Here is a 22,830-nt window from a genome sequence, read left to right as displayed (position 1 = left end):
CAGAGAGCCGGGAGGCTGTCATCTGCAGAAGGGTGCAATGCCTCCTGGCTTCACAGCAGGGGGGTGATAGGTCTCCCTATGATTGACTGACAGCGAGGGAGATCGAGCAGACTACCATATGTTCCCTGAAAGGAGGGAACACCAATTTGGCGAATAAATCACACACATTTTTCACATTAACTGTTGCCATCGAACAATTTTCACATTGAAAATGGCATTAACAAAGGGCATGTGCATTAGCTATGGTGATTTACTCTCTACCATATGTCTGTTAAGTGACATGCTGTTTGTGTGGGTGACGGTGCTATATGTAATAGTATGTAAACAAAACACTCATGAAAAGGAAAAAGAGAAAATAAAAGACTGAATGCCTGCCAAACTGAAAAAAAGGAAGTGAACAGCAGGGAATGAAATGGCTTTCTTTCAGATTTCTAAGAAATGATTACCAATAACAGAGGGTGGCTTTTTTTTTTTTTTTAAGGTCCTCAGCAAGATATTACTTGGCAGACTTTTCTCGTAGGCAGATAACATGCACAAGTATCAAAGGATGACTGGAGTGACTTGTATTGAGTGATCCAACAAACCCAATTGTGTCCAAGAATACTGCAGGGTCTTTCATGGATTTCTACTAATGTTTTTCCAAACTTCTAATACTTCAAGAATGTCCCGTCCCCCCCAATTTCTGGATTTGAGGCACACTTTACCCTTACACACATTGAAAGTTTGTTTTCAGTGTGTGCAAAGATAAGGGGCACTCATCCTCAAAAGAATCTTGCTGTGCATTACAGAATATTTCAGCAGCAGCGTTCTTGGGCAAATTACCTCATGCCACCAATATAAAGTTCAAACAGTCCTACTTGCATTCCGTACTGCTTTCAGCCATCCATTGTGTTGTGTCATTGGTCCCATTGACACAATACATCTAAAGCAGTATCGTATCAAATTTGAACAGCGATGGCTTCCCCCAAAGAACCGTAGTTTGTTAAGGGTGTTGAGAATTAGGAAACCCCATTCCCCTCACAAAGCTACAATTGCCAGAGTTGATTAGCAAAAGGATTAATTGTTATAGCACTTCCCACAATTTTTTGGAAACAAAAAAAAATCCAACACTCACATGTGTTTCCCTTCTGCCCTACAGCCCATTAACTGAAGGTGCATTTTCTACTAGCAAGGCTGGAAGAAGACCAGGCTGGCCCCATCCAACAGCCAGAGCCAGAGGAGCTGCCTTGATGTTCTTCCTGGGAGGCAGAAAGAATAACCTCTCAGTGGCCCTTCATCTTCATCTGGTGGCAGAGGCCATATTGTGCTCTCCTCCTTAGAATGAGGCATTCCAACCTATATGAGAGAAGGGAAGAGGCATGACTCTTAAGGCGGCACCTGCTGCCCCTGCTTTTTGTTACAGATTTGCATTCAAAGTAATGAACAGTTTCAGGCCAATTGTAAAGAGTGAACCCTAAACCTGTGTGAGAAGACATCTTAATGGTGCCATAGGAGTTTAGACCCAACTTTAATACCAACGTGAAATCCAGCACCTAAAAAAGAATCATTTATTTCTACATCCCCCGATATGGCAGGAGAGTGGAATCTGTGGCCCTCCAGATGTTGTCCACCTACAATTCGCAGCATGCTAGACTTGCTGGCTGAAGTTGATGTTGGAGTCCAGCAGCAGCTGGAGGTGCATATTCCCCATCCCTCTGCTTGATATGCAGAGGGTCCCAGTTTCAATCCCTGTCATCTTCAGTGAGATGGGTGATATGGCAGGTGATATGGCAGAACTTTCCATGGAAAGCTTCTGCCCATGTAGAGAATTTTGCACTAGATAGTCTGATCCGGCATAAGGCCGATTTCCATTTCACTTTCTCCCTCTGTCTGCCTAACTCCTTTTCTTGCTCTCAATGGCTGTGGGTCTGCTGGTATGACCCACCTTGGGTCAATTCACAACCCAGTTGTTGGTAGCAACCTATCAGCTGATGATCAATACAGTCAAGCAGCCTTCATTAACCTGGTTTCCTCAGCTGTTTTGGACTACCAAGTGTCCAGCTGTTCCAACTGTCAGGTGAGTTGCAGCCCAAATCAGTCATAGAGCGCCAGAGTTGTGGTGGCCTCACTGGAGGTAAGAGATCCTGAACCTTTAGAGAGTTTTCATTTCTTTGACTGTTTATATACCACTTAATTACAATGGTCTCTGAGCAGTGTACAGTAACTCAGTATGATGAAAATCAAAACCAGTTAAAATGACAGGGAAAATAAATAAAAAGTTCAACAGGGTCTGTTTGACCTCAACTGGAAGGGGATTCCATAAAATAGTTGATGAGAAGCAGAAGTGGAGTTTTCCCTATTCTAACGTTACAGGAAGGCAAGGTGCACTTGCTACACAGTGCCTTTTGGACTAGCAATGAGAGGCATAGAAGTTTTGTCTAATGCTGAATCCAAGTGACATATACCTTCCTTTTCCCAGAACACCTCCAACATTCCTTAATGTGCAGTGCAATGCCAAACCACAGGGAGCCCTTCTCCTGACGCACTGCCAACAGCTGGAATCAAAAGAGAGAATTGTATCAGCACAAACCGCAGGAGTATCAAAACCCAGCAGCACCTTCATCCATAACCTATCCCCATTCATCCGTAGCCTGGATAAAGTGCTGAGATAAAGTGAATAAGCTGTGCCTGAGTATTCTCGGAAATGGTTTTAATAATTCTCCTTGAAGATCTTTTAAAATGTGCTCGAGCTCTTGTAAAAAACACACAGCCCACCAACGCCAAATTCAGCAACGTAATGAGATTCAGCAAGAAAAGCTCACAATCAACGCCAGCTGTTGCCCAATTAAACTCAACAGTTCACAGGTGTTCGCCTGAGAATACACAGTTTTGCCGAAGCCAATCTATGTTCTTAACGAACCCTTCAGAGAGGGAAGGGGGAAATGAGATGTGTTTGATAGGGTGCTCTCTTTCAAAAGTTGGATGTTTTAAAAAAACATTTTTGTACGTTCGTGTCAAGAATCTGATGCACAGCAACCCCCCCCCCTCAATTAATTACAGTTTAGTAAAAATGGAAAAGTCAGCCTTAATAGCTGAAGCCTATGCCTTGTCATTCTCTTCTGGCTGCTTTGATTTTCCCTTAATAGGCTTTAGTGTCTGTCTCAGGTGCCACCTCTTTATGCAGAGCTAATATATTCATTGATTCACATTTGGGCTGTGTTTACATTATACAAGCAAATAGTGCTGGCCACTTCTGTAGGAGAGTTATATTGGAGCTAGGTTTCTAACTTCTATAGGGTGCTCAAACTTATATATTGGACCTAGAGTGTTTACCTCTATAGAGTGCTCAAACTTCCATTATGTGCCTTTCCCCCCTTTATTTCAAATCCCATCCTCAGGAGAGAAATTCATATTCAACGAAACCCTGTAGTAGCTTTATCCAATCTGGCTGCTTCTGCCTGGCTGTGACTGATGGGCATTGTAGTCCAAAAAAATCTGAAGGGCACCAGTAACCTGGGGAAGGTTGCCACCATAAGGAATATCCTAGGATTCCTGGTTTGCTTTGCTTTTTGGAGATAGAAAATATTGAGGTAGAACAGGGGTTAATGTGTGCCAAGGCATCTGTTTTCAAGGTAGTGAGCACAAGATCAGGCCAAAGGTCTATCTCGTTCACTTCCTGTTCTCACAGTGGCCAACTAGATGTCTATGTGGAAGCCTACAAGCAGGACTGAGTGCAATAGCGCTCTCCCCACTAAACTAATATTTAGAGACATACTGTCTCCAGCAGTGGAGGCAGATCAAAACCTTCATGTCTAGTAGCCATTGATAGTCTTGTCCTTCAGGAATTTGTGTAATCCTTTTTTGGAGCCATCGGCCACACTTCTTCCATGCCTAGAAAGCATGGGTCCAAGCAGTTTTCCACTTGTTCCGTGCTTTCTGGACATCATACCCTCCATTTTTTTCTGATAGAAATAGGGGCATCCTATGCCATATTTAATTTATTATTTATACCCCGCGCATCTGACTGGGTTGTCCCAGCCACTCTGGGCGGCTTCCAACATATATAAAAAAATAAAAAAACATTAGACATTTTTTATTTTTATTTTTAAAAAAAACCCTTCCCTATACAGGGCTGCCTTCAGATGTCTTCTAGAGGTTGTATAGTTACTTATCTCTTTGGCTCAGGGAGTCACATAACTCCATAGAGGTTGTATAGTTACTTATCTCTTTGGCTCAGGGAGTCACATAACTCCATAGCCTCCAGCATTTCTCTGATGAAAATAGGGATGTCTTAAGGAATAGCGGGATGTTCTGGGATCAGATCAGAAACCAGAATGGCTTCTGTAAATCCAGGACTATCCCTGGAAAATAGGGACACTTGGAGGGCCTGGGACATGGGCCCAAGCAGTTTCACCTTTGCCCTACCACTTTCCCCTTGAAAACCCACTTTGAGTGCTAAATCAGAACAAACATCAATCCAGAGAAAACCAGATTGACATTTGCTCTGATTCAGCAGTTCAGTGGTACCTCAGGATGCGAACAGGATCCATTCCGGAGCCCCGTTCGCATCCTGAATGGAACGCAAGACGCGACGCGGGTCACATTTTGCCGCTACCGCGCATGCGCGGGACATCATTTTGAGTGTCTGCGCATGCGTCTGCACATGCATGAGCGGCAAAACCCGGAAGTAACATGCTCTGTTACTTCCGGGTTGCCGTAGAGCGCAACTCTAACATGCTCAACCCGAAGCGCATTCAACTCGAGGTATGACTGTATACAACAGGTTTACTTGGGTGAATATGGTGGAGCAAGTAGAAGTATGGATGAACCCTAGGTTGGTGGCTATCAGTACATGTTATGAGAATGATAGTGTAAAGAAGTACTTTCTTTTGTCTGTATTCATTTATTGTACTCAAGCCAAAGAGAACTGATTAATCAGTCACCTGAGGCAGAAGCAGTACTTTTCAGCCTACAAATGAAGTAGTTTTCAGGACAGCAGTCCCCAAATCCATTGTAATGCTGTAGAATTGTAATTCCTGGAGTGTGTCTAGTTGACGCAGACCTTGGTTGTCTAAGTTATAGGTTATAAGGATTAAAAAGTGGTCAGAGTTTTAAGTTAGCAAATGACTGAAAGATTTTTGTTCATATCGGCCTCTGTATTCATACGAATTCACTTTTTTTTGTGTCTACGTACACACCATTGGTGGAAATGCTAAGAGACATGGGGTTAATATGAAATAGAAACTCATGGTATTTATCCTTAAACTTGAGATGAAAGCACTTCGCCCCACCCCACAATGAAACACTGTTCCTATGTGTTCTGCTTCCAATTTCATTTAATAATACTTAATAATAATAATAATCTTCAGAATGATGCACTGCACTTCCTTTGATCTTCAGCTCTCAAAGGTACTTTATAATCACATATTTCCACCACACCTTAATGATGTCGGAATCAGACCTATAAACACATGAGATTAACACTTGGCTCTATAAAAACCAGTGGGAATTATTCAGCCACTGACTTCAGTGGAGACAGGAAGCTTTACCTTAAATGGGAAAGAAATTTTAACTGTGTTGAGGAGATTTTTATGTTCTGGGTGTTTCAGCTATGAATTTGATGATGCTAGAAAAATCAAAATAATAAAAATATTGTGGTTGTTGTATAAGGGATTATGAATAAGATTGAAATGTAATTGGATTAAATGAGATTTCGGAAGCAAAATTAAATGAATTTATCTTACATTGAAATCTAGCATGTGAGAGGCCATCTAAAAAGTATAATTGGCTTATCAAGTGCTTTGTTTTTGAATTGTAATTGTAATTTGGTAATGTTAAAATGTGATTTATTTTGGACATATGTAACTGAAAATTAATTTAAAAAATGTTTACAAAAGAAAAAGAAAAATAGGAATTGAATCAAAACATAACGCTCTTTGGAAATAATCCTGTGGTTCTTCCAAACTCCAGGGATTTGTACTCTGCGCATGTGCAGTTTGATCTATGAAAGGTTGCTGGGGTAGAGGGATTGATTGTACTGCCTCTTGAGGCAGGGAAGGACCTTGGTAACAATGGTACCCTGTGTGAGGCTAAAATTTGATGTGCCCACCCCCTGACCTTGCGCTGCTTTCCCAAAGCTGGGTAAGGGAGGTGACAGGCTTTGGGAAGAAAGTGCAAGGGCTCTGGGTCCCACAGCCTTCCTTCCTCCTTCCCAGAGCTGGGCAAGCACAAACTAGGCTTTGGGAAGGAGGCATGAGGACTCTAGGACTCTGTCAGAGCCCTCACACCTCCTTCCCAAAGCCAAATGCTTGCAATTGAAGCACCTTACTCATCTCGACCAAGAGTGCAAAACCAGGATGCCCCATCCTGAAACGAGAGCCCGTCTGGATGAGACCTTCAACTGAGCCACAGAGAAAATGTGAAACATATACATTTATATCCATTAGGGATTCATATGTAAAGTAGTGCGTGTGTTTCTTTTTGAATATTCTTCCCTGGGATTGAAATACACAAACAAGAAGTCATAGGCTGCCTTTCTGTATTATCTTGCTAGGCAGTCTCAGAGCAATGCTGCTGATCCTATGGGCCAAATTACCATCCTTTGGAACTTGCAAGGGAACTAGAAGTTCAGAGAGGAGATGTTTAGAGTGCTGACCTTGCCGAGAGCGGAACAGCTTGGAGTGCAGCGCACAGAGGAATAAATGGCAAATGAAAACTGGATTATTGTAGGGGAGAAAAAAGGGGAAAATGAAAGAGCATGCAGGGAAATTATCAATAGATGCCTATTATCAAGAGCCTCATTCAGAGAAAGCCTCAAGATAATAGCGCACAGCAATAAATATGTGCTCTTTCTGATGAAAGGGGATGCAACCTGAGCGACCGAGAATGTCATTCATTTCCCGTCAAGTTCTATACAGGAGGGGCTGAGCTCTTGCAACAAAAGTGTCAGAGGGCTCCAGGGCTTGAACTAGGAAGGAACTGCATGGCCTGAGGTTGGGAACGAGGTTTGTAAGCGACCTGGGAATGTGTGTGAGGTGTCCGCTTCAGGGACAGAAGGGAACAGTGCAGCGCTAGTGATTGGCAAGCACTTTGAAGGAGACAGGCTAGCCAAACCGAGTTTAAATATGAGACATTTGACAAATTATGCTGACATTTGTTGGCTGGTTGGGGTCATTAATTATTGTTATTTAATGTGGTTTTTAAAAAATATATTTCAAATATGTGGTTTACTTCTTTGTTTGCTTCAGAGGGGGGTGGTCTGGAAATAGGTGGGATGTATGTCACCCCATTGTCATGCTCAGATCCTGGGGAGATTTGGACTTACAGTGACAATTCTTCCCTGAAGGCATAGGCGCCATCTCTAGGGGGCCCGGGAGGCCTTGGCAACCAAAAAAATCCAACTGTGGGTGCCCAGCTGGGTGACCCAATGCGTCGCATGTGACACCACATGGCATGACATAGGTACCATTTCCATGGAACCAACAGAAGCCCTGCGGTGAAGGTGAAGGCCCCAACCCAATTGCGGTGGCCGTGGTGGAGAGCCAACAGAGGCAAGGCAGCAGGCAGCAGTGGTGGATTGAGGCCAAGCAATGTCGTGCACGCATGATGGCTTGAGTGACGTCATGACATCACAGCATGTGCATGCGCGTAATCTGGGTCCCAAGTCAGCACCTCTGCCCGCAGGGGTGGGGAACCAGTTAGGATAATCTGCATTATATTACCATAGTTCTGTTCTTAACTTCAGGGCCATGTTTAGAGAGTAGCAATGGATGAGGACAGTGAGTGGCGATGCTGCCAAAGAGAAAGGATATGGAAGCCATGACAAGCAGGGTCAGACCTCTTTAGCTTATTTCTATTTTGCCTTTCTCCCAAGCTGGGATTCAAGGCAGCTTGCAATATATATCTATATCTATCTATCATCTATCTATCTATCTATCTATCTATCTATATTGTCAGGGAACTGCCATCAGGTCAGAGGTGAGATGGGGAAGGACAGTTGTATTATAGGGAACCTCTGAAGATCTTGTGAAGCAGCTCCTCCTCTGGCAAGGAGAAAAGCCCTGCCTCCAGTGGGGAGGAGGTGGTGGGACAAGGGGATGCAAGGGAGTGCCTCAACGCCGAGGCTGAGCAAGCCGGAGAGGAGAGAAGCACCCCTTTGCCAGTCCCCAGTCCTCACAGTAGGTTTCGGCGCAAGGAAGGGAGGAGAAGGCTGGGGGTCACGCGACTGTTATGCTGGGGGAGATACAAGGACTGCCCACTCCCAGATTCTGCTAGTGACTGAGCCAGACATGAACTTGTGACACTCTTCACTGTAAATAGTTTGCACTAATAATAAAGCCTGGAAAAGACGGGTCGGAGTCTTGCGTGTTTGCTCTCGAGCAACCACACCAGCACCTGACATATCTATATATATATAATCTATATCTATATCTGTCAGGGCTGGCTCCTGGTCCCAGCTCACAGAGGACCAACGCTGGCTGGTATTTATGTACAAAAGTCTTTATTGAAGTACCGTTTCCATTTCCACGCCGCAGCGCTCCAGCTCTACGTCTAGACTTTAGACCGGCGAAGCTCCATCTGAGTCCCCGCCCCCTGTGCACCAGTTTAAGACTCTGGCTTTACTCCACCTCTTCTTTCTCCTCTGGGTCCTGCTGCCCTCCGGGGCCCCTGTCTCCCTGGATTCCTCTGAGGCTGACGATGACCCCCCTGACTCCTCCCTCTCTCTTCGGCGGGCTTTAGGACCTGGCTCTCTTCCCGGGCTGCCCACTGTGCCTCCCTCCTGTACATTTGAACTTGGCGCGCGCACGCGTTTAACTTTCCTGATGACCGTTTCCTCACTCCCCGACGGAGGTGTGGTCAATTCTGCCTCACGTTCTCCCGCTGGCAGCGCTCCACCTGATCCCGATGCCTGGGACTCCTCCCCCCTACTGCACTCTGGGGGGGACGTGGGCCCTGATTTCCAACTGCTACTCTCTGAGTCCCCTCTGCCCCCTTCTTCCCGAGGTGTCCCCCTGGGCACTCCCCTTGCCCTGACCATGGGAGCTCCTTTCTGTGAATCGTCCGATTCACTGGAAAGACTCAGAGACCTCGGATCGCTGTCATCGCTGACATTTCCTTCGGACTCCTCCCCTTCACTCTCCATTTCCTCCTTATCCTGTGCCTCTGCTCCTGAACCCCTGACATCCATCCCCCCCTCGAAGCCCCCCCTTCCCCCCTCCCCTCCTTCAGGCGCGGGTGCCGGGTGCTCCGTCGTTGTGGGGGTGGTTGGCGGATACAGTTCGTCCCCCTTGGCATGCATCCAACCGGATAAGTCCAGCTCGTCCTCCGTGCTCTCCCCGACCTCGATTTCCTCTGCTTCCATCTCTGTGCCGCCGTGCTCGAACCCAAGGTCCTCCCCCAGCACGTCCGTGTCCATCTCTCCCCCGTTGACCTCTGGGGCCGTTGCCTGCCAGGGACCCCCCATCCACCTCCTGCTCCACCACTCCTCTGGTCGATCGTCCCACCACAAAGATTGGCCTGAGGCAGACCCTGAGGGCGATCCCTCCGGGGAGCGTGTGTCCAGTGTCGGTTCGTCGTCCGAGGTGAACCCCTGGAACGTGCTGGCTGAAAGCGTGGGTGTGAAAAGCCAGTCGTCGAAATACTCGGCTGGCATGGGTCTGTGCGGGAACAAGGCATGAAACTCTTCCTTGAGAAGAGGCTCGTCCAAGGCATAGTCCGGCACCCAACTGTTGGCGCTAGCCGGGGTACCTTCTTTGGCGAGGAAATATTCTACTCCCTCTTCCCCCCATCTCGAGTCTAAAATCTCTGTGACCTGGTTGATGGGTTCCCCCCGTGGCGACCCCCTCCTTGTGTGCGTCTCCCTATACTGGTCTGGTGCCGTGCCCTGCGCCTGAAATCTGTGAGGTGCTTTGTAGGGCGTGAGCTCTGACCTATGGAACACTGGGTGCATTCTGGACCCCTCCGGAAGTGTCAACCGGAAGGCCACTGGATTGATCTGTGCCTCGACTTGGTAAGGTCCTAGCTGCTTATGCCCGAGCTTCTTCTTCGCTAACGATCTGGTCGGCACTGCCTGGGCTGCTAACCAAACCCAGTCTCCCACTTGTATGTCCTCCCCAACCCGTCTGTGCTTATCAGCCTGCAGTTTGTATGCGTGCTTTGCTAATTCTAACTGCCTCCGAAGCTGTTCATGCACCTCCTGCAATTCTGACGCTAAGACTTCCGCTGCCCGTGGCTCCCCCTCCCCCAGTCTCTCTAATCCCGGGAAGGTTCTGGGATGTCTCCCGTTGTTGGCGAAGAACGGTGTCACGCCCGTGGACACGTGCTTCGTGTTGTTGTAGGCGAACTCAGCGAGCGGCAGGTAGTCCACCCATGTTGCCGGCTGCTGATTTGCATAGCATCTCAGGTACTGCTGCATGATGGCGTTGACTCGCTCCGCTTGTCCGTTGGTCTGCGGGTGTCTCGCCGACGCTAGGTTGATCTTGACGTTTAGGAAACCCATCAGCTTCTGCCAGAAGTTCGAGATGAACTGCCGCCCCCTGTCGGACAAGATAGACCGTGGCAGACCGTGCACCCGGAAGACGTGGTCTATAAACAGTTTGGCGGTCTGTTCCGCCGTGGCCACCTTCGCGCACGGAATGAAGTGGGCCATTTTGGTGAACATGTCCACCACCACTAGCACTGCCGTTTTGCCCCTCGAGCTGGGTAAATCCGTGACAAAGTCCAGGGCCACCCTCTCCCACGGTGCACTCGGGGTTTGCAGCGGTTCGAGCAGCCCCGCCGGAGGTTTGTGCACTGACTTGGCCCTTTGGCAGGTGTCGCACCTCGCGACGTACTCCGCGACTTCCACCCTCATCTTGGGCCACCAAAAATCTCTGGCAACTAATTCTGCCGTCTTCTCCTTGCCAAAGTGCCCTGCTGTGGGTGCGTCGTGCAACTGCTGCAGTACTTTCGCGCGGAGGTCGTCTCCCGGTACGTAGAGGGCCCCTCTGCGGATGAGCAACCCGTCGCGTATCTGGAACTCATCGTCCTTCGCCGTGCCCTTGTGCACCTCCTCCATCTTGGCTTGTGCAAAGGGGTCTTCCTGCAGCGCTCGACGTACAGCTTCCAGGTCCACGGTTGCTGAAGCGCACGCCCACGCTTCCGGTGCGAAAATGTGCTTGGCCGCTGCTGGTGCCGCCTCCTCGAGGTATTGCGGCTTCCTGGACAGTGCATCTGCCATGATGTTGTTGTCGCCTGGGATGTACTCTATCCGGAAGTCGAAATCTGCAAAGAACTCCGCCCACCGTATGTGCCGCTGGTTCAGGAACCGTGCCGTGCGCCAGTACTCCAGGTTCTTATGGTCCGTGCGAACCTGCACTGTGTGTTTGGCTCCGATGAGGAAGTGCCGCCACGCCTTGAATGCTGCATGAATGGCCAGCAACTCCCTGTCCCAGATGGTGTAGTTCTGCTCTGACTTGCTGAGCTTTCGAGAGTAGAAGGCGCACGGTCTCCAGTTCCCCTGCGGGTCCTGCTGCAACAGTACAGCTCCCACGGCTCTGTCTGAGGCGTCCGTTTCAACCCTCATCGGTCTGCTGGGATTCACGTGCAGTAGCTGCTCCTCGGAGGAGAAGAGACGCTTGAGGTTCTGAAAGGACTGCTCCGCTTGCTCCGTCCAGATGAATTTTTTCTTCTTGGAGCTGAGCGTGTCTGTAATGGCCGCTGTCTGCATCGCGAATCCCTTGATGAACTTGCGGTAAAAGTTGGCGAAACCCACAAAGCGCTGGACCTCCTTCCGGTTGCGCGGGCTCTTCCAGTCCAACACTGCTCGAACCTTGGCGCTGTCCATGGCTAGCCCCTTGTCCGACAACTTGTAGCCCAGGAAATCTACCTCCTTCCTGTCGAACTGGCACTTCTCCAGCTTGGCGTACAGCCTATGCTCCTGCAGTCGCTGCAGAACTTCCTTGACGTCTCCCTCGTGGGTCTCCTCCGATTCTGAGAATATCAGGATGTCGTCCAGGAAGCAGACGCATTTCTTGTAGAGGAGACCCGCCAGTACGTGATGCATGAAGGCTTGAAAACAGTGAGAGCCATTTTGTAATCCAAAGGGCATAACTCTGTATTCATAGGTGCCCAGGGGCGTGAACATGGCAGTCTTCCACTCGTCGCCCTCCCGTATGCGGATCAAGTTGTACGCCCCTCGCAGATCCAACTTTGTGAAAACGCGTCCTTTCCTCACCGTTGCCAGCAGGTCGTCTATTTTGGGCATGGGAAAGGCCGTGGGCTTGGTTCTGGAATTTAAAATTCTGAAGTCTACCACAAGTCTTTTTGGGGGCGTGTCCTTCTTCTTCACAAAGAATACAGGACTGCCCCCCACTGCCTTCGACTCCCGGATGAAACCGCGCTTCAAGTTGAGGTCTATGAACTCCCTGAGTTCCTGCATCTCGTCTTCAGACATGGAATACAGTTTCCCTGTTGGCAGCGTCGCCCCAGGCAGGAGGTCAATCTTGCAGTCATAGGGCCGGTGGGGAGGCAGCTTGTCCGCTTCTTTCTCGCAGAAAACCTCCAAAAACGCTGCATACTTGAGTGGCACTGCTTGCAGCGTTCCTAATTGTAGCTGCGGGTCATCTTCTCCCCCTTCCTGGTCAGACAGAATGCAGTTTTCCGCACAGTAGGAGGAGCCGAAGGTCAGTTGGCGCTGGTACCACGCCAGCGCTGGACTGTGCCTGTGCAGCCAACTCATGCCCAATACTACAGGCGTGTCTGACAGGTGAGTGACATTGAAGCTGATGACTTCTCGGTGATTGCCAATTTGCATCACCATGGGAGGCGTTTGGTGCACCACTTGCCCCCCCAGCAATTCCCTGCCATCCACCGTGACCACCTGCAAAGGCAGCGTGGCCGGCAGTAGTGCTACTTTGTGCTTTTGAATGAAATCCAGTCCTATAAAGTCCGCGTTACTCCCAGAGTCAATGGTAATTGGCACTTCCATAGTGAGTCCATTGGGCAGTTGAAGCAACGCTGTGAGCTGCACCACTGGTTTGGGCGGGAGGGGGTCTGTGGGCTGCAAAATCTCTGGGGATTGCTTCACTGACTTGTCTGGCTGGACCCCAGTGCTTCTTCCTCCAGCCAGACTCTGCCGTTTCCCTGCAGTGGTTCTCCCTGGTAAGCTGGGTTTGATACTGTTGCAGAGGCTGCAGTGTGCTTATGGAGCCTCTGGGGACACTCTTTCGCCATGTGCTGGGCACTGTCACAGATGTAGCACTTCCTGTTCCCTCTAGGAAGCTTCGCTTTGGCTGCTCCCGGTGGTAAGGCTCTGGTAGCTGACTGAGCCCTGGCACCTCCAATCTCCATCGGTTCTTCCCCCCCTCCTTGGGGGGGTGTGGATTGCGCACGCGCTGCATCTTTGGGAAAAAGGGGAGGTGCTTTCGCTGGTGTACGTCCCCAACGCCCTTCGTCTCTGTTCCATGGACGTTCTTCCAAACGCACGCCGATTTCCAGCGCCCTCTGAACCACTTGTTGAGTGGTCTTAGGTCTCTCTCCCCTTGCAATCTCATCTTTCACGTTTGCATTCAATCCTTCCCAGAAAAGGTCTCTGACTGGAGCAGAATTCTTCTCCCACCCCAGCGCGTGGACTAATGCAAAAAAGCGGGCATGATACTGCCTTACACTGGCTTTGCCTTGTTTGAGACCATGTATGTCTCTTCTGGCAAGATCGACGTCTATCTTCGATAAAAAACATGAATCCATCGCTTTAATGAACGCATCCGCATCTTGGAGCGCCGGATCATTATCACTCCATAAATTTCTCAGCCACGCTTTGGCTTCCCCATGCAAATGGGATAGGATAAACCCCACTTTTTCTCTTTCATCTCTAAAGTCCTTTTCCAGCAGATTCAGCGCAAAGAGCAAGTCTGCTCGGAAATTAGGGTACTGTGGTAAACTCCCGTCAAAATGGGATACCAGACTGCCTCCCCTTTTCCCCAGCCCTATGCCCTCTGGTTTGGGTCCCGGTTGCCCTTGTCTAGTGAGCATGTCCAACCTGGCTTGGAGATCCTTGCAGACTGTATCCATTTCCTCTTCCCTTTTTCTGGAGGCACGCACCTCTGCGTTGAGTTGAACCACAGCATTTCGCAGGTCTGTCCATTCCTGTTCTGTAGTCATCTTGTCTGATTCTTGTGAGCTCGCAAAGCACCACTTCTCTCCCCTCGCTACGTAGACTCACGTTGCGAGGTTCTTGGTGGAAAATCTTTCAGGGGATGGAGCTTACTGTCAGGGCTGGCTCCTGGTCCCAGCTCACAGAGACCAACGCTGGCTGGTATTTATGTACAAAAGTCTTTATTGAAGTACCGTTTCCATTTCCACGCCGCAGCGCTCCAGCTCTACGTCTAGACTTTAGACCGGCGAAGCTCCATCTGAGTCCCCGCCCCCTGTGCACCAGTTTAAGACTCTGGCTTTACTCCACCTCTTCTTTCTCCTCTGGGTCCTGCTGCCCTCCGGGGCCCCTGTCTCCCTGGATTCCTCTGAGGCTGACGATGACCCCCCTGACTCCTCCCTCTCTCTTCGGCGGGCTTTAGGACCTGGCTCTCTTCCCGGGCTGCCCACTGTGCCTCCCTCCTGTACATTTGAACTTGGCGCGCGCACGCGTTTAACTTTCCTGATGACCGTTTCCTCACTCCCCGACGGAGGTGTGGTCAATTCTGCCTCACGTTCTCCCGCTGGCAGCGCTCCACCTGATCCCGATGCCTGGGACTCCTCCCCCCTACTGCACTCTGGGGGGGACGTGGGCCCTGATTTCCAACTGCTACTCTCTGAGTCCCCTCTGCCCCCTTCTTCCCGAGGTGTCCCCCTGGGCACTCCCCTTGCCCTGACCATGGGAGCTCCTTTCTGTGAATCGTCCGATTCACTGGAAAGACTCAGAGACCTCAGATCGCTGTCATTGCTGACATTTCCTTCGGACTCCTCCCCTTCACTCTCCATTTCCTCCTTATCCTGTGCCTCTGCTCCTGAACCCCTGACAATATCTATATCTATATCTGTATCATCTATATCTATATAGCTATATCTATATCTATATCTATATCATCTATTTCTAATATAATTTTTATTGAATTTCCTTTTTTTCAAATTCTCTCTCTCTCTGTGTGTGTGTGTGAGAGAGAGAGAGAGAGAGAGAGAGAGAGAGAGGTTTTATTTGAGCTGGATCCAGTGCTATTTTCATAGAAAAAGAGTTGCCGGAGCTCACCATAACTTTTTAAACACCATGATCAGCATCCCAAAAGAATGAGCTGGACTGCAAGAATTACAACTCAGTGATGAGGCCCTATGGGCAAATGGGTGGGCCTTCTAGCATCCTGAGAAGCTGTGTGTGTGTGTGTGTGTGAGAGAGAGAGAGAGAGAGAGAGAGCTTCTCAGGATGCTAGAAGGCCCACCCACTTGCTCAGAGGGCATCATCACTGTGTTGTAGCTCTTGCAGCCCAGCTCATTCTCTTGGGATACTGATCATGGTGCTTAACTGGATTGGTGAGCTTGCTCTCATACTTTCTACCCCGCAAACCTACATCAATACTGATTGCCCCTACAGCAGTCCAGTGGTCAACATCCTTTGCACCTAATTGTCAAATGGGAAGGTCTCATCCTGCTGGCAGAAAGATAGAGGGCAGAAGCTGCTCTAACCTCTCTTCGGAAGCAATTCCACAATATGAGAGCACTGCCACAGGAAAAGCTCTCTCTCACGTCACCGCCAACCGTGCCTCAGATGTTCATGGGACTGAGGTGCTCAGCCAAGGATCTTATTACCCAGGCATGTTCATAAAAGGAGATACAATTTTTCAGGTAACCTGGTTGGGGGTGGTTCATCAGAAGGCTTTCCCAAGTTTGGTTCCCCAAGTTTGGTAGGCCTGTTTCCTACGTGTCCCTTCAGTTTAAAATACCCACTATGTATTGCTGCTTTTGAAATCTGTCTTGTCTGTGTGCTTCCTTGCTTACAAGACATTTCTGGCTGTTTTATTTCACCTTGTTTTTGTGACATTCGCTGCAATGCTTGTTTTTCCACTTTTAAAAAAAAATAATCATCAGTCGAGAGGTTTGATATAGAAGGAAGATCCCTGCCCCCAAATTCTCTTTATCTATCTGGTTTCAGGAAGAAAGTACTGTCAGGGGACTAACTCACATTCTCTTTGAGATAAGTTTCATGGGCAGTCTTTCCTGTTCTACTAGAGAGCAGCAAAAGACATCTACAATGGCCAGTAACGCACATAGTGATTTAATTGAACCTTGTCCCCTGAACTAAGACCCCCAATTCTTGGCTTCACCCTCTCCCCACAGACACATTCCAACTCAACCTAGTTGTAACAGTCTCCTCCTGAGCCAAGGACCTGCATCCATCTGTTTGTTATGACTTCATTTTTTTAAAAAATTGCATAGTTTATATGTTGTAACTTACAAAATGGTCCTTCTTCTGGAATAGTCCCAACAGAGTTTGATATAAAATGGGTACCACAGCCAAATTCATACACAATGAACACATCTTAACGCAGCACAAATACATTTTTCCACGACACTATAAAAATGCCATGCAATTTAATGGGCTGCATATTAATGTTATTGATTTTTCACAAACTCAATTACTTTTAATTTGAGTGGAGGAGCAAGACATTAGGTATGTCATCTTATTAATGACTTGGATGAAAAAGTGGCAAGCATACTTATCACATTTGCAGATGACACAAAACTAGGAGGCAGCTCAGAATTATCTTGATAAATTGGAGAAATGGTACTGGAAATGATTTATTGATATTACACAAAGGGAAAAAATATTAGATATAAAATATAAAGCCGTTTGGTGTTTGCATGCTTCCAGTGACCAAGGAATTATAGAAGTCTGCAAAGAATCAGTAATAAATTCTAATTTAATTGTATCTGCATTTACATTGAGCAAAAGTAGAATTTAAAAGGCGAGTTTTAGGCTACATTCACACCATACATTTAAAGCATTATGATACCACTTTAAACAGTCATGGCTTCTCCAAAGCAATGCTGGGAGCTATAGCTTGTTGTAGGTGCTGACAGCTGTTGGGAGACCCCCCTATTCCTCTCACAGAGCTAACAGTTCATAACAGAAGCACCAAGTTCCACCCAACATTGGGGCACTCATCATGTGCACATGACGTCACATGTGTGACACACACATATGACATCACATGCATTGGGAGGAGGCCGCAAGACCCAATGGGGTCCTCCGCCAGCACGGGGAGGCCCGGTGGGTCCCCTCAAGATGGAGGGCTCAGCCCCTTCTCCACATACTTTTGGGGGACTGAGGTGTCCTCAGTCCCATCTCATTGACCCTATAATTCATAGAGTGGTTTAACAACCAACTTCTTCCCAGGAAACTCTGGGAATTGCAGCTGCCTTTCCTCATATAGAGCCAAGGGCAGCTAACAGCATTCAAATCACACAGCATGCAAACAGAATTAAAACCACAATTTACAACTAATTAAAATAACAGCATTTAAAGATCAAAGTATCCATCAGTGGGACAGAAAGCATTTTAGACAAATAGGGCCATTTCCTACTCCCTCTGCTCTGAGGACCTACAAAAATAAAAGTGTCTTAAACTGATGTATGAATGAATATCATGAGGAGGATGTTCAAAAGAAGGATTTCAAACCCTTTGGTGTTTTCTTGCAAGGTTAGGGGTCTCTGAAGTCTCCTCCCCAGTCTCCCCACATTTGGACTCTCAGTATATTTCCTCATTATGCCCCCACTTTAGTAATACAGTCGTACCTCAGAAGCCAAATACCTTGTGACTCAAACGTTTCGGCTCCCAAACACCAGAGTGTTCCGGTTTGCAAACATTCTTTGGAGCCCGAATGTCCGGCATGGCTGATGTGGCTTCTGATTGGCCGCAGGAGTTTCCTGCAGCCAATCAGAAACCACACCTTGTTTTCCGAATGTTTTGGAAGTCCAAAGGACATCTGAAACAGATTCCATTTGACTTCCAAGGTACAACTGTACGCACAAGGAAATTAGTGGAACAGGAAGAATCTTCACTAATACTTTTTTTTACTTATCCTGAGGCTACAATCCTACTTGCTGAAAGTAAGGTCCATTGAACCAAATAGGACTTACTTTTGTGTAGCGACCTACAGGATTGTGTTGTAAAAACACCAAGGTCCAAGTAAATTATTAAGTTATTAGGTCCATTATCTACTTCAACAGTAATGGAAGCAATGGGGCTCATTCATGAAGGCCCAATTTGGGGAGGGGGGTCAACTAGCAAAGTGAGGTCTCTTTGGGATGCTACAAAGATACCCGAGGTTGTTTGGTCAGTTAGTTGCATGGACTGACCTTCAAATGCTGCATCTTTTAAGCAGCCCTCATACTACTTTGTGTAAACTAGCTCTAAACTAATAAAATTCTAAAACTGAGGTTTACATCCAGTAATTTTTTTGCCCATCCCCCTGTGATAAGGAATCCCCACGAATCCTTTCTACCCAGTTAATGAAAACATTTGGGGAAAGCTTTCCCCCTCCTATGTGGTGGGGGGAGTCCCTTCATTTCTAGCAGACCACTTTTATAACATTGCTGGTGTTGGCTTGGATCCCAAAGTTGCTTAAAATACCGCAGTTTTAAATGTAGCATAATAAAAAAGTAATAGCGGAACATTTCAGTAGCACACTTCAAGTCGTCAAAGCACTTAACATGCCCTACCTCAGTAACATTTACAACACTACAAATGGTTGGCCAATATTATTAGTGGCATGTTGAAGATATAGAGAGATGCCGAGATAATGGCTTGCATAAAACTTCCCAGAAAGCTCACAGGTGATTTGAGCTCTGAAGTGGGGGCCAGCCTGTATATTAAGCAGAGTGTAGCAATTGCCTCAGGAGGCTCCTGCTGTGAGGAGATGGTAGTGGGAACCTAAGAAGGGCCTGCTAGATCCGTCTCATAGCCTATCTAGTCCAGCATCCTATTCTCACAGTGGCCAACCAAATGGCTATGGGAAACCCGCAAGCAGGACTTCAGCACAGGAACACTCTTTCCTGCAACTAGTAGATGCCACCACTACAGCCTGTCATTCCTCCCAGGTCTCCTGGTAATTCAACTCCATGACCTACTTCAACTGCCGATTTGCAGGGCTTAGAACTGAGGGTGAGGAGAACCATCCTGTCCTTTTCCTCATGTGGCAAAATTTCATGGGAGGACCCTGCTGAGGACTTACATGAAATCCTTGGCCACTATGCTACACCAGCAGAAGTAGAAGGAAAGGTGGCATTTGTTGGATCTTTACACAAGCAGGCAATGCCATAGGCCAGCCTTTCTCAAGCTGTGGGTCCCCAGATGTTGTTGAACTACAACTCCCATCACACCTAGCTAGCAAGGCCAGAGCACAGGGATGATGGGAGTTGTAGTCCAACTACATCTGGGGACCCACAGCTTGAGAACCGCTGCCATAGGCATGCTGGACTGACAGCAGCCATGTCTGTTCAAAAACACCCATATGTCTCAGAGAAGAGAGAGCAACTGTGGATATTTATAGTTCTGCATTGCAAGGAGTTGGGTGTTTCATTAATCTGCATTATTGTTGATAGAGTAGGGCTTTGGATTTACCTATTAATGTTCTTATAAATCTCATTAATGGATGTAATAGAGGTCTTCTTAGCAATGTGCCCTAATTCTGCAACCATAGCAATAGAAAGCATTAAACTGTCTTGAGATAATTTTCAGGGAAAATAGTACCTCAGTGACTAGGAAGAGAAAATTTATCACAACATTGTTTTATGTCTTTATCTTTATTAATGCTGTATTAGCATTGATATTGCTCCTGAAGGGAATTACCATGTTCAGAGAATGCCTCAATAATGAAGAGGGAATTTATTTACTTGTTCTTATTAAGGTACGAAGCATATTTGTAATGACTTGATGGAAGGAGCCCATTCTGATTTAAAGATCGTGATCTTGAGATGAGTCAGGTAAACAGTCATTTCAGATTTACAGCTGACGTCAAGTTTCTGCTTACTTCAAAAGTCGTTGCTAATTTAGATTTTGTTATTAGCATCTAAGTTGAATCTTTGGCCAAAAGAATTTAAATCACAGCAGGAGATATCTCCTAGGCACTGCTGTTGCTGCCGCCGCAAGGGTCCTTGATACAATTACACACTCTTATTCTCATTTATTGCAGTGGGAATTTCGCACACATAACTGCATGTGGGAACAAATCCATACACACTCTCTACTCTGGTGCTGCAAATATTGGCCATGTTGGCGTGCTATCTTCCTACATGCGTCAGCCCAAACAATTAATCCATACTGTCAGCTCTAAAAGGTCCAATCACATGAGAGGAAGGTGACTGTGTTCAGTTTCTTGTTCCCCATACTGGTAATAAGCACTGCCAAACCTTGACGGATTACCTGTTCTGAGTTGCAACTGCACTTCCCAACTGAACAATGGGAAGTGTGTGCACAGCTTGGTTCGGTTGTGCAGAACCACACATACAACATCCATTCCTGGTTCCTTATCAACCTAGGATGGACAAGCTAGTTAAGTGAGGTTGACTAGAGACTGCAAACCATGGGTAGATAGATTAAGACTTTGAACACCACATGGAAGTTATAAGCAGATCATTTATAGACTTGCCATGGAACGAGGAGGACATTTCCACCCTCTATTCTGGTGCAAATGTAAGAGAAGACTTTTAAAAGTACACTTTTCTTAATCACAATAATCATTCACATAATAACTCTAAAATCTTTTGAAGTGTGTCCATTGCCAACATCTGAAAAAGCTGGGTGGACACTTGGCCCTGCCATAGTTGAATGATCGCCTAGGTCTAAACCTGATGTTATGTTATGTGTGGTGATTCTCAGTCACGCAGGCCCCCTGAAACTCTGAAACCACCAATCAATGGGAAGGATAGCTTAGAATTACATACCTGGAGCTTCTCACTGGGGAAAGAGGCCTGGTTGCAATAGGGCAAGGATGGAATCAATGGGTGGGTATCAATGGATATTACAGGGAAGCAGTAAAATGTGTTCATCAGTGAAGTTTTGTCTGGGAGCAGATGTTGCATGGTTATCTGTCAGGATGCTTGAGTTGGACTCTGAACTGTAGCATACCCTCCAACATCCAGGAGATCAGAATTGGAATGCTCATTTTTTGGTCAGCCACTCTGGCACAAGCCAGCTGATTCTTCCCATTTTTCTGAACCCATTTCTTGAATGTGAGGCATTTTCCACAAGCATTTGAAAAATCTCTTAAAAGCTCAACATAAAGCAGGTACAGACAACTAATAGCTACCTCAGAAATTATGACTGAGAGAAGGGGTATAAATATTTCAAATCAGTAAATAAAATAGATTAAAGATACCCTCTCTGAAAACCAGACCTCAGGTAATGTTTTACGCTGCTTGCAGCAGACACTTCAATTTGCAACTTGGGATAGTTTTCCACAAGAGGAATTCCACAGTAGTGGGGCTCCCCCCCCCCCCAATTTGGCTAATCCAAAAACCAGTCAGATTCTCTTCAATAGTATTTTACTGATTACAGCAGAGAGATATTTGTTGTGGCCAAATTCTTTCCTTAACATTTATTTGCTAATCTATTCCATTATTCCTAAAATAAAGAGTATTAAAAAGAATACATCTTGTATTCTTCGCCATATGAATATGCAGCAAGAGTATGTGATTTGTTCATTATAGCAGCTGTGGAAGGACATTGGAGAGAAAATGTTTGGCTTGCTTTGCTGGACATAAGCTGTTGAAGTATGTATAAACTTTGTAGACAGTGTTTTATGTTGTTCTGGTATTATTATTATTTTAAGAGAATACCAAATTCCACACACTTAACAATGCTAAATAAAATCACGATATGGCAAGAACAGTTTGGTCTAAGCTTTCCTTCTACCTGTCTTTTACAATAAAAATTAACTGAACTTGTGCCATGTTGCCAAAGGCTGCACATTTTGACATCAAATACCAGATTCCTGGCAAAAGCAGCTATCCTTCAAAGCAGGCCTCTTCCAAAAATGATTCTGGATTTTTTTTTGTTGCAACTCTCAGCAGATTCAAGGATACTCTAATGTAACATTTAAAATGCAAGTTGTATTACTCATAATCATAATAAGAGAATTTCTCAAATGTCCTTCAGTTGACGATCACAGGGCAGTTTATAATATGAAAACAAAAATACATTTCATAATAACAAATAAAAACAATACCTCCACGCAAAGGCCTTGGAGAAGAGGAATGTTTTTTGCCTGACACCTAAATATATGTTATGAAGGTGCCAGGCAAGTATGCCTTCTTTGCAGCCTTCACTGCCACTAGGTAAGCTTGATGAAGAGCCCTCACCAGTGATTGATTGCGTTCAACTGGGGTTTTCCACCACTCATATTCTAGCCATCTCCCCACTTGTTTCCTCGCCCAAAGCTCTGGAGTATACCATGGAACCGAAGAGATTCCACAATGCAGGCGAGGGCTCAGGAATGATGATGTCAATGGCTGCTGCAGAAGTCCTCTTGATAATGGTCTCCTGATTTTCATTCTGTTTTGTTTTAGTGTGCATCTTTTCCTGAAGTGGAGAAGAGTAAAAACATGGGCTAGGAAGCTAGCATGCAAGGTTGCCATGGCCTGACTTTACAGCACAATCCTACGTATATTGACTCAAAGGTCATTCGCAATGAGTTGGAACCATTTAAGTGAGCACAGAACTGCAACCTAATGCCAGACAAATGAAGAAGGCACTTAATTCTGGAGAATTCGGACCTGGAGCATGCAAAGATCTGAACAATAGGAGAGTGACATATGGAACATCTCTATGGAAGGTACTACCATTCACAAGATAACATTCACTAAAAACTGAACAATGTTTTTAAA

General features: G+C 46.6%; 1 long non-coding RNA gene across 1 annotated transcript; it reads right to left on the bottom strand.

Annotated features, from left to right (window-relative positions):
- Positions 1-1,270: 1,270 nt before the first annotated feature.
- Positions 1,271-22,504, bottom strand: LOC310660194. Its single transcript, XR_014503292.1, has 3 exons — positions 22,306-22,504; positions 2,445-2,534; positions 1,271-1,335 (listed from the first exon to the last, which is right to left on the bottom strand). It is a non-coding gene; the product is annotated as an uncharacterized lncRNA (long non-coding RNA).
- Positions 22,505-22,830: the final 326 nt, after the last annotated feature.

This window comes from Podarcis tiliguerta, assembly GCF_965153285.1.
Source record: "Podarcis tiliguerta genome assembly, chromosome: 11".
In the NCBI taxonomy this organism is placed as follows: Eukaryota; Metazoa; Chordata; class Lepidosauria; order Squamata; family Lacertidae; genus Podarcis; species Podarcis tiliguerta.
The sequence above is the reverse complement of the archived record's forward strand: the minus strand, read 5'-3'. Positions and strand labels throughout refer to the sequence as shown.